General features: G+C 39.2%; 1 non-coding gene across 1 annotated transcript; it reads right to left on the reverse strand.

Annotated features, from left to right (window-relative positions):
• Nucleotides 1-1,140: 1,140 nt before the first annotated feature.
• LOC114087835 (U6 spliceosomal RNA) lies at nt 1,141-1,247 on the reverse strand. Its single transcript, XR_003581897.1, has one exon. It is a non-coding gene; the product is annotated as a U6 spliceosomal RNA (small nuclear RNA).
• Nucleotides 1,248-13,359: the final 12,112 nt, after the last annotated feature.

Raw genomic sequence — 13,359 nt, forward strand, 5'->3', positions numbered from 1 at the left:
CCATGGATCAAAAATGGGATTGTGTCTTTTCTACCACTACTCATTCCTGATTTCCTTCTACACCTTCTCTTCCCCAGAAAGAGTTTATTTCAATGAGGTAAAGAGGGCCAGATGATTCAGGCCTATTGGCTTAACATATGTGAAAATATCATTGCATCAAGTAGAAATGAAATATCTCTATAATAACTTAAATATAACATACAATTTGGAATACCTTTAAGTTTCCAGAACTTAAGTTATTTCAGCATGCCACACTCTGGTTAGCATCCTCATCTTGCCATCTCTGGTTACCTATAATGCAAAGGCTGACTGAATTTGGGCTATCACACCTCTTCAGTTGTTCCCTCAATATTTATCCAGCACTCACTACTAAAAGAATTGCAAACTCTTCTGTAGGTAAAACTATGAAGCCTTTTGGATGAATTCATGATTTCTGTCATCACTCTCAACATACTGGTTTATCTTATCCACTAGACTTTAAAACCCTTGCAATCAATTACCAAATTTTATCCTCAATCAGATGTACACTTCTGGCACAGGTTATACCAAGTAATATGTGTTCCACAGCATTTGCTATGAATGGAAGGACACCTTGACAAATGAGGGGGATTGTTGACATGAATTAGAAATTGTCTGATATTATAAGAGTGTAAATTTGTTAGTTTTCCCCATGAAGATTGTTTTCAGTACACCTTTACTTCCTGCTGCCATTTTGTGCTTTTTGTATTCTGACTTCTATTGGATTTAAAAGGAAAGCAAACAGAAACCTCAATCATTTATAAGAACAAATGAATTTTTCAAATGTGATCATTTCTGATTTTCAATGACTAGGCCAAGTATGAATAAAAACTATCAGAACAGTTAACTACATAATATATGTAGTCACTGTTTTTTTTTTTTTTAAACAAAATATTTTTTGTACATGTTAATCCTCAGATATTTAAAATTAGAATTCAAGGAACTTGACAACTGCTATTCAGAACATTTATGAAATTGCATTACTATCTTTGTTTTTTGTTTTTTTAGTAGTTGATGAAAATAAGGGAGAAAAATCTATTTTAGTTTTCACTAGTAAATATCAAAAAGGGTTCATAAATGAGATTAAATTTATTAAAATAGTCCTAAAAAATAAAAGAATAAAAAACTGTGGAACACGTCACGAATTTGCATGTCAACCTTGCGCAGGGTCCAGGCTAATCTTCTCTGTATCATTCCAGTTTTAGAATGTGTGCTGCAAAAGTGAGTACTCACTCCGTTTTTAAGAAGATGATTTAGTATATAAATACAGACCTTCAAAATAGCATGATTAGAAGAAATGTCACGCATAGGGTCAGGGCTGGAGGTGAGATTAGGAAAGGATATAGGTGCCCAGTTGTAGTAGTCAGAATTCTATAGAGAAACAGAAACAATACTCTGTGTGTGTGTGTGTGTGTGTGTGTGTTTAAACAGATGTGAGGCATTACATTATACAGTCTGTCAAGGCCAAACTTTTCACTATGCCTCAGCAAGATGGAGACCCAGTGATAAGCTGCATATAGTTCAATACTGTCTATTTGCTACAGAATTCCTCTTGTGAAGAAGAGGTCAAACTTTTGTTCTACCCAGGCCTTCAACTGATTGGACCAGGTTCAACCACATTATACAGGTAATTTTCTTTCCTTAAAGTTCATTGATTTAAATATAAACCCTATGCAAAATACTTTCACAAATATATCAAAAATAACATTGGTCCATGTAACTGGAAACTGTGGCCCAGTTAACCTGATGAATAAAATTGACCATCACACTGGAAGACAATATTAATATGCACAATTGTGCTTTAAGAATAATTGTCTGGATTTTGCAAAGATAGAGATTCTAAGATTTGCATTTTAGAAAAGCCTTCTTGGTAACAAAAATGAAGGACAGGATACAGAAGGAAATCTTGAAATTAAATAAAATATAATGGCTTTAATCAAAAGAGAACACAACAAATAAACTGAAGTAGGGTTGATTGGTGGGGTTAGTGGGCAAATGAAGAGGTAAGAAAGGAGAGAGCTATTTAGCATATTTATAGAAAAATGGGGAATATTTAAATAAGGGAAAGAAGCAACTGGGAAGAATTTGATATGTATTGAGAAACTGGAGTTAAAGTTGTTCTCAAAAAGTTAAGTAAAGGAAGGAGGTTTTATGACACATTCTGAGCTCATTGTCACTTATATTTAAACCTCAGCAAATTTTGTACATGATCTAATTTAAGAGAAAGATGAACAGTAAATTTGACTAGGGGCAAGCCAAGTGGTTGGGTACAATACCTAGAAATAAAAAGTAATCATGAAAAAATTGGCCACTTATAATATGTAGACAATTTATATTCCTCTCAAAGATTAAAATTAACTAATTAGAGCAATTTTCAACCATTCTTCCTGAACTGAAAGGGTCTTTGTTCTGATCTTCCAAAAGATAATACAGTCTAGCCTTTATAGCTGTCTAAAATATAGTGGAGGGTTATTTTTAGTCAACACATTAGACACATTGCTGTAGTCTGCATTTCTCATCAAAGAATATGAATAGGCAGTAAATGCAAAGTACAAAAACTGCCATGAAAAAGAAGATTAATAAGGAAGGGTTGTCATTTACTTTCAAATCCACATGGCTCATTTTAGATGGAGCTCCAAAGTATTGGCTTCCCAGTACTTGAATCAGACAAGGGAGTACATATTCTTATGCTACCCTTTTAAAAAACTTTTCTATTTAGTTATACATTTTATTTTATTCTAAAATTGTTACTTCATAAAAACCTATAAATACTAAGCATGATAAGCATATACAATGAACTCATTCTGAATTCTGTATTTTGGAAGGCAATTTAAAATTACTTTTAACAGTATCAGCTTGTGAAAAACTAAAACATGATGTCATATCAAGATTATGTGATTCTTTAAAATTAAATTTGGAAAATTTCTGAACTTTAGTCCTCTACCACAGTGACTGTGAGCAACAAAGACCTGGGACACTGGAAGAAAGTTTGGTTTGGTTATTGAAATAACTTGGTTTAAAGAAAAAAAATCTGTTTAATTTTAAGATTCAATACTTAGAGAATATTAGATTAATACTGTTTGTTTTCAAATGATCACATGTGATCTTCCAAATTGCAATGGCCAAGAAGGAAGCTCCTCTGAAAGACTAGGTGGCTACTTCCTTTAAAACTCATGATGTCTATGTTTATTTGAGCCTCCCACTATTGCTTCCTTGCTGTGTTATCTGCCCAGAGAAACCTTAGCAAAGTTTTGCATTGTTTTTATGGAAAAAGAACCATGCTATTATTTCCATTGCACCACAGACTTATGTATTACCCATCCCCCCCATACCATTTGATTGATAATGAGCTTGCATGATGACAGTGAGCCTGCATGACTGACAGCAAGGAGCCTGCATGCTGTCCTGGATTCCCAGTGACTTTGGAGAGGCCAATTTGTAATCTATGCTTGTGGTTAGGGGAGAACACTCCAAGTGAAGCTGGAGGAGCCAGAGGATAAATTCTTCTTTACTCCCCTTAGACTGATCATTCTGAAATGCAGTTCAGATGCTCCCATTAAGTCTTATCCTGGTCAGAACAAACAGTTCTGCTTACTCTAAATCTTCAGTGGGATGGTAATACTTCTAGCAGTGCTTTCTCGCTCCCTTTCCTGCATCTCTCCCCTTCTGGGATCATGGAGGGCTTTAACACATAAGCTTTGCTTCAGGTTCTGTTTGCCTAGGGAACCCTGACAAGGACCAAGAGATGAGCAACTTTAAGTACCCTGGGTGCAGTATTTGCTTCCGATATTACATACATATGTGCTTAGGTCTCTGTTCAGCTTATTGAAAATTACTCCTCCAGCTATAAGGCTTGGAAGGGCTAAAATCCAAACTGAATCTTTTTAGAATGTCAGATTTCAAAATCACTTGAAATAATAGCTTCCCCAAGATCATGTAAAATTTAGGCTATTGATTCAGTTAGAAGGGGAGAATAGAATGTGTGTCTAGAAACCTACTGAAAGATTCACAGGGAGACCAAGCGACCCCCTGCAGTGAGCTTTTCTAACCCGGTGAAATAGCCTGTCCCCTTGGTCTAGGGAAGCCCTCCTTCCTTTTAACACCCCTTAGTGATTTCACAAATGGGACTCAACAGGGTTTCTTTGCAAAGGGAAGATAGAATGTAAGATTCTTTGTGACTCATTTGAATATTCATCAGAAGTCTCTCATGCACTATTCCATAGAATCATTTGTGTGCACTTCAGTTGAAATAAAACCCTTCTCTAAATGAGAGCTCAGTGAAGGTGACAGAAATGAGAATTGAGTCATGGAAAGGGAAGTAAGACAACTGGCTATTCAAGCTGAGATATTTTCTAGAGTATGAGAAGATAACCAAAATAATTCAAGTTACATCATCTCTGAATGACATTTGTTCATTGAAATTTTGTTTATATTATTGGGTGGATAGCAGAGCACTGCTCAAAAATTACCTTAAAAATAAAATTTCTTCCTGTAAACAATACATATACACATAGCAAGACATACACCCTCTTATTAAAATGATATTAAATACTTCTTTATATCAAGTATGTGAACACTGAAAATAGTATTTTGGCATTTGCTCCTAGTAATATAAAATTCAATTACCTATGAATGACTATAATAATATAACATTGTAGTTATGAGTTCTAAAGATCATTTTTGATAAGTTATTATTTAAATGTATTCATAAAATACCAATGATTCTTTTGAAAGAGGCATTTCATTATAGTAGATTAATTTGAAATTTCATAAATTATTCTAAATATTCTGTATAATTTTAACCAAGAAATGCTCATTTTACAAGTGCAGAAGTAGAAAAATACATGGCAAAATTACTAAATGTAAAATATTTTCTACTCTTTCTTTTTTTTTCCTCATTAAAATGTATAGATATATCAACCTGAGTATTTTTTATAGATACTGTCCTTTTGTCTTTGCACAGAGAATTTTATTTAGCAAATCTGAAAGCATTGCCTAATTTAGATTCGGCAAACTTATAGGCTTTCTCCATCTCATTCCAATCTGTTACAGAATATATATTCGTCCTATTAAAAATAAGAGTTCTTTCAAAAAAGTCCTCTCACAAGAAGATATCACAAAGCCAATTATAGAACTTCAATATAAATCCTTTACACAGTTTGAACTCTCATTATATAATTTATCCAGATCTTCCCTTGCTTTTCTAAGGCATAATTATTCAGTCTTCCTGTTTGCAATCTTTATTTCCAAAAGTGGGCATTACTAAAAGTTTTGAAAGCTCAGAATTTGGAGGGTTCAATTTTATTTTCTAATTTGATTACAAATGTCTAAATGGTGACTTTAAAATGACGAACATGGGGGGTTAGAAGATGGCGGCGAGGGGACTGCATTGCCCCCTTGTGGTGCTTCACTGTGTGGGAGTATGACAAGTCAGGACGGCTAAAGGCTATCTTGTTAGGAATTTCCAGCAATAGTGGGGTGCTCTGGAACCTGGAGGAAGAATTTCCATCGCACGAGGATCGGCTACGGGGACTCAAACATGAGAGATTTGTCACACGGAGGGTAACACTGCTTATTCAGCAAATCGCCCCGCGGCTAGAGTCTGCAGCTCACGCTGGGAAACGAGGAGATAGCGACGCAGGGATACAGCGCTGCAGTTTCTGCCAGCCGTGCAAGCACCGTACTCAGGGCTGAATTCTGGGTTTGAGACGGGGGAAGGAAGTGGTCCATCTCGGTTCTCCACACCGGTCAGACCACAGAGGAGGCCAGCAGCAACCATGTTGGAAAGCTGACGTCACCATCCCTGTTTTCGACTGACCGCAGCTTATTTAGCCATAGAACAGATAATTTCAGGCTGCCATTCGCCTGCGGCTTGCAGACAGATTGCTAGGGTTAAGTGCCTGGGGGCTTCTTAGAACCTGATCTTATCAGAGCGAACACCGAGCGCAGGGCGGCCGAGTTCCGGCTCTCGGAACCGCCCTGGCCCAGGGCTGGGGAGCCTGTGGAGGCTGCTTCTTGGACCCTGCTCCTATCAGAGCATACACCAAGCACTAAGCGGCCAAATTCCGGCTCCCGGAACTGAGCACGCGGGGACTGCTTCTTGGAACCTACTCTTATCGGAGCTTACACCGAGCACGGAGCGGCCGAGTTCCGGCTCCCGGAACTGCCCTGGCCCAGGGCTAGGAGCCCACGGAAACTGCTTCTTGGTCCGGGTCCTGCTGAGGGCCGGTCAGGACTCACCCTTTGCTTTGGTTGCCCGGCAAGGGGAACGAAATGCTGCCATTCGCATAGGATACCAACATGGCAGAGATCTGATGTCATCAGAAAGCGGCGGAGGAGAGAACTTCATCAATACCAGCGGCGACAGAAACAGTTGGTCTCCTGGTAGGGGGGGTGAGGCACAGACACCCGAGTCTCCTGAATTTGTCATCGAGGCAGAGGGGAGGAGCCAGGCCGCCACCAGCGCCCGGAGCAGGCCCAGCGGCTCGCCAGCGTGGTGACCGCGTGACTCCAATTGGAGAGGGGGCAGAGCGGAGCCGCCACCCGCACCCGCAAGGTGGGCAGACCCGCGACCCAGTGGTACATGGGCGTGGTAGGAGGGGCAGGGCAGAGCCACCGCCCGCGCTTGCAAGGTAAACAGACCTGTCACAGACTGGCGGGTCAGGCCCAGTGGCCTGCCAGTGTGGTACACACGTCACCCCAACTGGAGTAGGGGCAGAGCAGATCCTTCTCCCACGTCCAGATCAGGCCCTGCTGGTGTGGTGGCCACGTGACCCCAATTGGAGTGGGGGCGGAGCGGAACCGCCACCCGTGCCCGCACGGTGAGCAGACCTGTGACCAACCTGCAGATCAGGCCCAGGGGTCCGCAGGCGTGGTAGAAGGGGCAGGGCAGATCCGCCGCCCGCGCCTCCAAGGTAGGCAGACCTGCGACAGACCGGCGGATCAGGCCCAGGAGCCTGCCGGCGTGGTACACACACCACCCTAATTGGAGTAGGGGCAGAGCAGAGTCGCCGCCCGTGCCAGGAACAGGCCCAGCGACCTGCAGGCGGGGTAGTCACGACACCCCAATTGGAGTAGGGGAAGAGCAGAGCCGCCACCCGTGCCCGAAATGTGGGCAGATCTGCGACCGACCAGCGGGACAGGCCCAGTGGCTTTCCGGTACGACAGACACGTCACCCCATTTGGAGTAGGGGCAGAGTAGAGCCGCCGCCCGCGCCTGCAGGGTAGGCAAACCTGCAACCGACCGGCGGATCAGGCCCGGTGGCCTGCCGGCGTGGTACACTCGTCACCCCAATTGGAGTAGGGGCAGAACAGAGCCGCCGCCAGCACCCAGAACAGGCCCAGAGACCTGCCGGCGTGGTAGCCACGACACCCCAATTGGAATAAGGAGAGAGCAGAGCCGCCGCCCGCACCTGCAGGAAAGATACGCAAGCAGTATGAAAAGACAAGGAAAGAAAGGACCACAAGCAATGCAGGTCAACGCAACTTTAGAAGAGGTAACAGCTGCAGCAGATGGAATGTCAGATAAAGAATTCAGGATATACATGCTTCAGATGATCTGGAGTATCAAGGAAGACATTAGACAGCAAAATCAGACAATGAAAGATCACTTCGACAATGAATTACGCAAACAAATCCAGGAAGCAAAGGATCAACTATACAGGGAGATAGAGGTTATAAAAAACAAACTAACAGAAATCCTAGAAATGCAGGAAAAACTTAAAAACTCAATGGAGAATACTTCCAGCAGAGTAGAACACGTAGAAGATAGAACATCAGACAATGAAGACAAAGTATTTCAACTTGAAAAGAACATAGACAGCTCAGCAAGACTGTTAAGAAACCATGAGCAGAACATCCAAGAAATATGGGATAACATTAAGAGACCAAACTTAAGAGTCATTGGGATACAGGAAGGTACAGAGCTCCAAACCAAAGGAATGATCAATCTATTCAATGAAATAATAAGAGAAAACTTCCCAGACTTGAAGAATGAGACAGAATCCCAAATCCTAGAAGCCTACAGGATGCCGAATGTGCAAAATCATAAGAGATCCACACCTAGACACATTATAATGAAGATGCCCAACATACAGAATAAGGAGAGAATTTTAAAAGCTACAAGAGAAAGGAAGCAGATTACATTTAGGGGTAAGCCAATCAGGATAACAGCTGATCTTTCAACACAGACTCTGAAAGCTAGAAGATCCTGGAATAACATTTCAAACACTGAAAGAAAATGGGTTCCAACCAAGAATTGTGTATCCAGCGAAATTAAGCTTCAGGATGGAGGATGAAATTAAAACCTTCCACGATAAACAAAAGTTTAAAGAATTCGCAACTAGAAAACCATCTCTTCAAAACATCCTCAGCAAAACATTACAGGAAGAGGAAATGGAAAATAACAATGAAAACCAACAGTGGGAGGTAGGACAGTAAAGGGGGGAAAATAATCAAAGAGGAAAACAAACCATGTTTAGTAACAGAAATGAACAAATATGGCTGGAAGAACAACCCATATCTCAATAATAACCCTAAATGTTAATGGCTTAAACTCACCAATCAAGAGACACAGGCTAGTAGAATGGATCACAAAACAAGACCCAACAATATGCTGCCTACAGGAGACGCATTTGATAAGAAAAGACATACATAGGCTGAAGGTGAAAGGTTGGGAAAAATCATATCACTCATATGGACTTCGGAAACAAGCAGGAGTGTCCATACTCATATCAAATAAAATAGATTTCAAGCCAAAGTTAATCAAAAGGGATAAAGAGGGACACTACATACTGCTCAAGGGAACCATACACCAACAAGACATAACAATCATAAATATTTATGCCCCAAACAATGGTGCAGCTATGTTCGTCAAACAAACTCTTCTCAAGTTCAAGAGTCTAATAGACCACCATACCATAATCATGGGAGACTTCAACACACCTCTCTCGCCACTGGACAGATCTTCCAAACAAAAGTTGAATAAGGAAACTATAGAACTCAATAACACAATTAATAACCTAGACTTAATTGACATATATAGAGTATACCACCCAACATCAAGCAGTTATACTTTTTTCTCAGCAGCACATGGATCCTTCTCAAAAATAGATCATATATTATGTCACAGGGCAACTCTTAGACAATATAAAGGTGTAGAGATAATACCATGCATCTTATCTGATAATAATGGAATGAAACTGAAAATCAACTATAAAAGAAGGAAGGAAAAAGCATACATCACTTGGAGAATGAACAATAGGTTACTGAATGATCAATGGGTTATAGAAGACATCAAGGAGGAAATTGAAAAATTCTTAGAGATAAATGAAAACACAGACACAACATATCGGAATCTATGGGACACATTGAAAGCAGTTCTAAGAGGAAAATTCATTGCTTGGAGTTCATTCCTTAAAAAAAGAAAAAACCAACAAATAAATGATCTCATACTTCATCTCAAAATCCTTGAAAAAGAAGATCAAAACAACAGCAAAAGAAGTAGAAGGCAAGAAATAATTAAAATCAGAGCTGAAATTAATGAAATCGAAACAAAAGAAACAATTGAAAAAATTGACAAAACTAAAAGTTGGTTCTTTGAAAAAATAAACAAAATCGACAGACCCTTAGCGATGCTAGCGAAGGGAAGAAGAGAGAGAACTCAAATTACTAGCATACGGGATGAAAAAGGCAATATCACAACAGACACTTCAGAAATACAGAAGATAATCAAAAACTATTTTGAATCCTTATACTCCAATAAATTAGAAGATAGTGAAGGCATAGATAAATTTCTTAAGTCATATGATCTGCCCAGATTGAGTCAGGAGGATATGGACAACCTAAACAGACCAATATCAATTGAGGAAATAGAAGAAACCATAAAAAGACTACCAACTAAGAAAAGCCCAGGACCGGATGGGTATAGAGCAGAATTTTACAAAACCTTTAAAGAAGAACTAATATCAATACTTTTCAAGCTACTTCAGGAAATAGAAAAAGAGGGAGAACTTCCAAATTCATTCTATGAGGCCAACATCACCCTGATACCTAAACCAGACAAAGACACTTCAAAGAAAGAAAACTACAGACCAATATCTTTAATGAACCTAGATGCAAAAATCCTCAATAAAATTCTGGCGAATCGGATACAAAAACATATCAAAAAAATTGTGCACCATGATCAAGTAGGATTCATCCCTGGGATGCAAGGCTGGTTCAATATACGGAAATCAATAAATGTTATTCACCACATCAATAGACTTAAAAATAAGAACCATATGATCATCTCGATAGATGCGGAAAAAGCATTCGACAAAGTACAGCATCCCTTTATGTTCAAAACTCTAGAAAAACTAGGGATAAGAGGAACATACCTCAATATTGTAAAAGCAATCTATGCTAAGCCTCAGGCTAGCATCATTCTGAATGGAGAAAAACTGAAGGCATTCCCTCTAAAATCTGGAACAAGACAGGGATGCCCTCTCTCTCCACTTCTGTTCAACATAGTTCTCGAAACACTGGCCAGAGCAATTAGACAGACGAAGGAAATTAAAGGCATAAAAATAGGAAAAGAAGAACTTAAATTATCACTATTTGCAGATGATATGATTCTATACCTAGCAGACCCAAAAGGCTCTACAAAGAAACTATTAGAGCTAATAAATGAATTCAGCAAAGTGGCAGGATATAAAATCAACACGCATAAATCAAAGGCATTCCTGTATATCAGCGACAAATCCTCTGAAATGGAAATGAGGACAACCATTCCATTCACAATATCTTCAAAAAAATTAAAATACTTGGGAATCAACCTAACAAAAGAGGTTAAAGTCTTATACAATGAAAACCACAGAACCCTAAAGAGAGAAATAAAAGTAGATCTTAGAAGATGGAAAAATATACCCTGTTCATGGATAGGCAGAACTAACATCATCAAAATGGCGATATTACCAAAAGTTCTCTATAGGTTTAATGCAATGCCAATCAAAATCCCAACGGCATTTCTTGTAGAAATAGAGAAAGCAATCATGAAATTCATATGGAAAAATAAAAGACCCAGAATAGCAAAAACAATGCTAAGCAGGAAGTGTGAATCAGGCGGTATAGCGATACCAGACTTCAAACTATACTACAGAGCAATAGTAACAAAAACAGCATGGTACTGGTACCAAAACAGGCGGGTGGACCAATGGTACAGAATAGAGGACACAGAAACCAATCCACAAAACTACAACTATCTTATATTTGATAAAGGGGCTAAAAGCATGCAATGGAGGAAGGATAGCATCTTCAACAAATGGTGCTGGGAAAACTGGAAATCCATATGCAACAAAATGAAACTGAATCCCTTTCTCTCGCCATGCACAAAAGTTAACTCAAAATGGATCAAGGAGCTTGATATCAAATCAGATACATGCCGTCTGATAGAAGAAAAAGTTGGCTACGATCTACATTTGGTGGGGTCGGGCTCCAAATTCCTCAATAGGACACCCATAGCACAAAAGTTAATAACTAGAATCAACAAATGGGACTTACTCAAACTAAAAAGTTTTTTCTCAGCAAAAGAAACAATAGGAGAGGTAAATAGGGAGCCTACACCCTGGGAACAAATCTTTACTCCTCACACTTCAGATAGAGCCCTAATATCCAGAGTATACAAAGAACTCAAAAAATTAGACAATAAGAGAACAAACAACCCAATCAACAAATGGGCCAAGGACCTGAACAGACACTTCTCAGAGGAGGACATACAATCAATCAACAAGTACATGAAAAAATGCTCACCATCTCTAGCTGTCAGAGAAATGCAAATCAAAACCACCCTAAGATACCATCTCACTCCAGTAAGATTGGCAGCCATTATGAAGTCAAACAACAACAAGTGCTGGCGAGGATGTGGGGAAAAGGGTACACTTGTACATTGCTGGTGGGACTACAGATTGGTGCAGCCAATTTGGAAAGCAGTATGGAGATTTCTTGGAAAGCTGGGAATGGAGCCACCATTTGACCCAGCTATTCCCCTTCTTGGTCTATTCCCTAAAGACCTAAAAAGAGCATGCTACAGGGACACTGCTACATCGATGTTCATAGTAGCACAATTCACAATAGCAAGACTGTGGAACCAACCTAGATGCCCTTCAATAGACGAATGGATAAAAAAAAAAATGTGGCATTTATACACAATGGAGTATTACTCTGCATTAAAAAATGACAAAATCATAGAATTTGCAGGGAAATGGATGGCATTAGAGCAGATTATGCTAAGTGAAGCTAGCCAATCCCTAAAAAACAAATGCCAAATGTCTTCTTTGATATAAGGAGAGTAACTAAGATCAGAGTAGGGACGAAGAGCAGGAGAAGAAGATTAACATTAAACAGGGATGAGAGGTGGGAGGGAAAGGGAGAGAGAAGGGAAATTGCATGGAAATGGAAGGAGACCCTCAGGGTTATACAGTGGAGGGGGTAGAGAGAGAGGAGGGGATGGGAGGAGAGAGGTGGGGAGGGGGGAGGGTGGAGGATGGGAAAGGCAGCGGAGCACAACAGACACTAGTATGGCAATATGTAAATCAATGGATGTGTAACTGATGTGATTCTGCAATCTGTGTATGGGGTGAAGGGGGGAGTTTATAACCCACTTGAATCAAAGTGTGGAATATGATATGTCAAGAAATTTGTAATGTTTTGAACAACCAACAATAAAAAATAAAAAAAATAAATAAAATAAAATGACGAACATGAAGAGATTTGTCTAGAAAAAAAGTTTAATAATGTTATACAAACCTTAGGTCAATGTGCAGAGTATCCTTCACACTATCAAACTTACCTAAAATTTTATATTAGCAAGAAGATTTCTTCTTGTTTTATATCAATTATTACCTTCATCACAAGAGTGTTGTGATTCAGTTAGTTTCACCATTTTATTTATTTATTTATTTATTTATTTATTTATATTAGTTGCTCAAAACATTACAATGATCTTGACATATCATACATTTGATTCAAATGGGGTATGAATTCTTATTTTTCCACGTGTACAGATTGCAGGATCACATTGGTTATACATACTGCCATACTAGTATGCATGCATATATAATTGCAAGTAATTTTGTTTGTAGCATCATCAATTTCTAGTAACTTTCCACTCTGTTTTCTAATTCAGTGGAGATGATCTGTACATCAACAATATTAAATTTTAGTTTTGTGCTGTAAATTCAGTAACACTTCTATTTTAATACTCTATTGGATTTACAACATATTTTTCAAAATGTTAGAGATTTTCGTCATCAGCTTACTACGAATCTTCTACATCTACATTGATCCCATGAATTGGCTTTTTAT

Source organism: Marmota flaviventris, chromosome 8, assembly GCF_047511675.1.
Source record: "Marmota flaviventris isolate mMarFla1 chromosome 8, mMarFla1.hap1, whole genome shotgun sequence".
NCBI classification, from domain to species: Eukaryota; Metazoa; Chordata; class Mammalia; order Rodentia; family Sciuridae; genus Marmota; species Marmota flaviventris.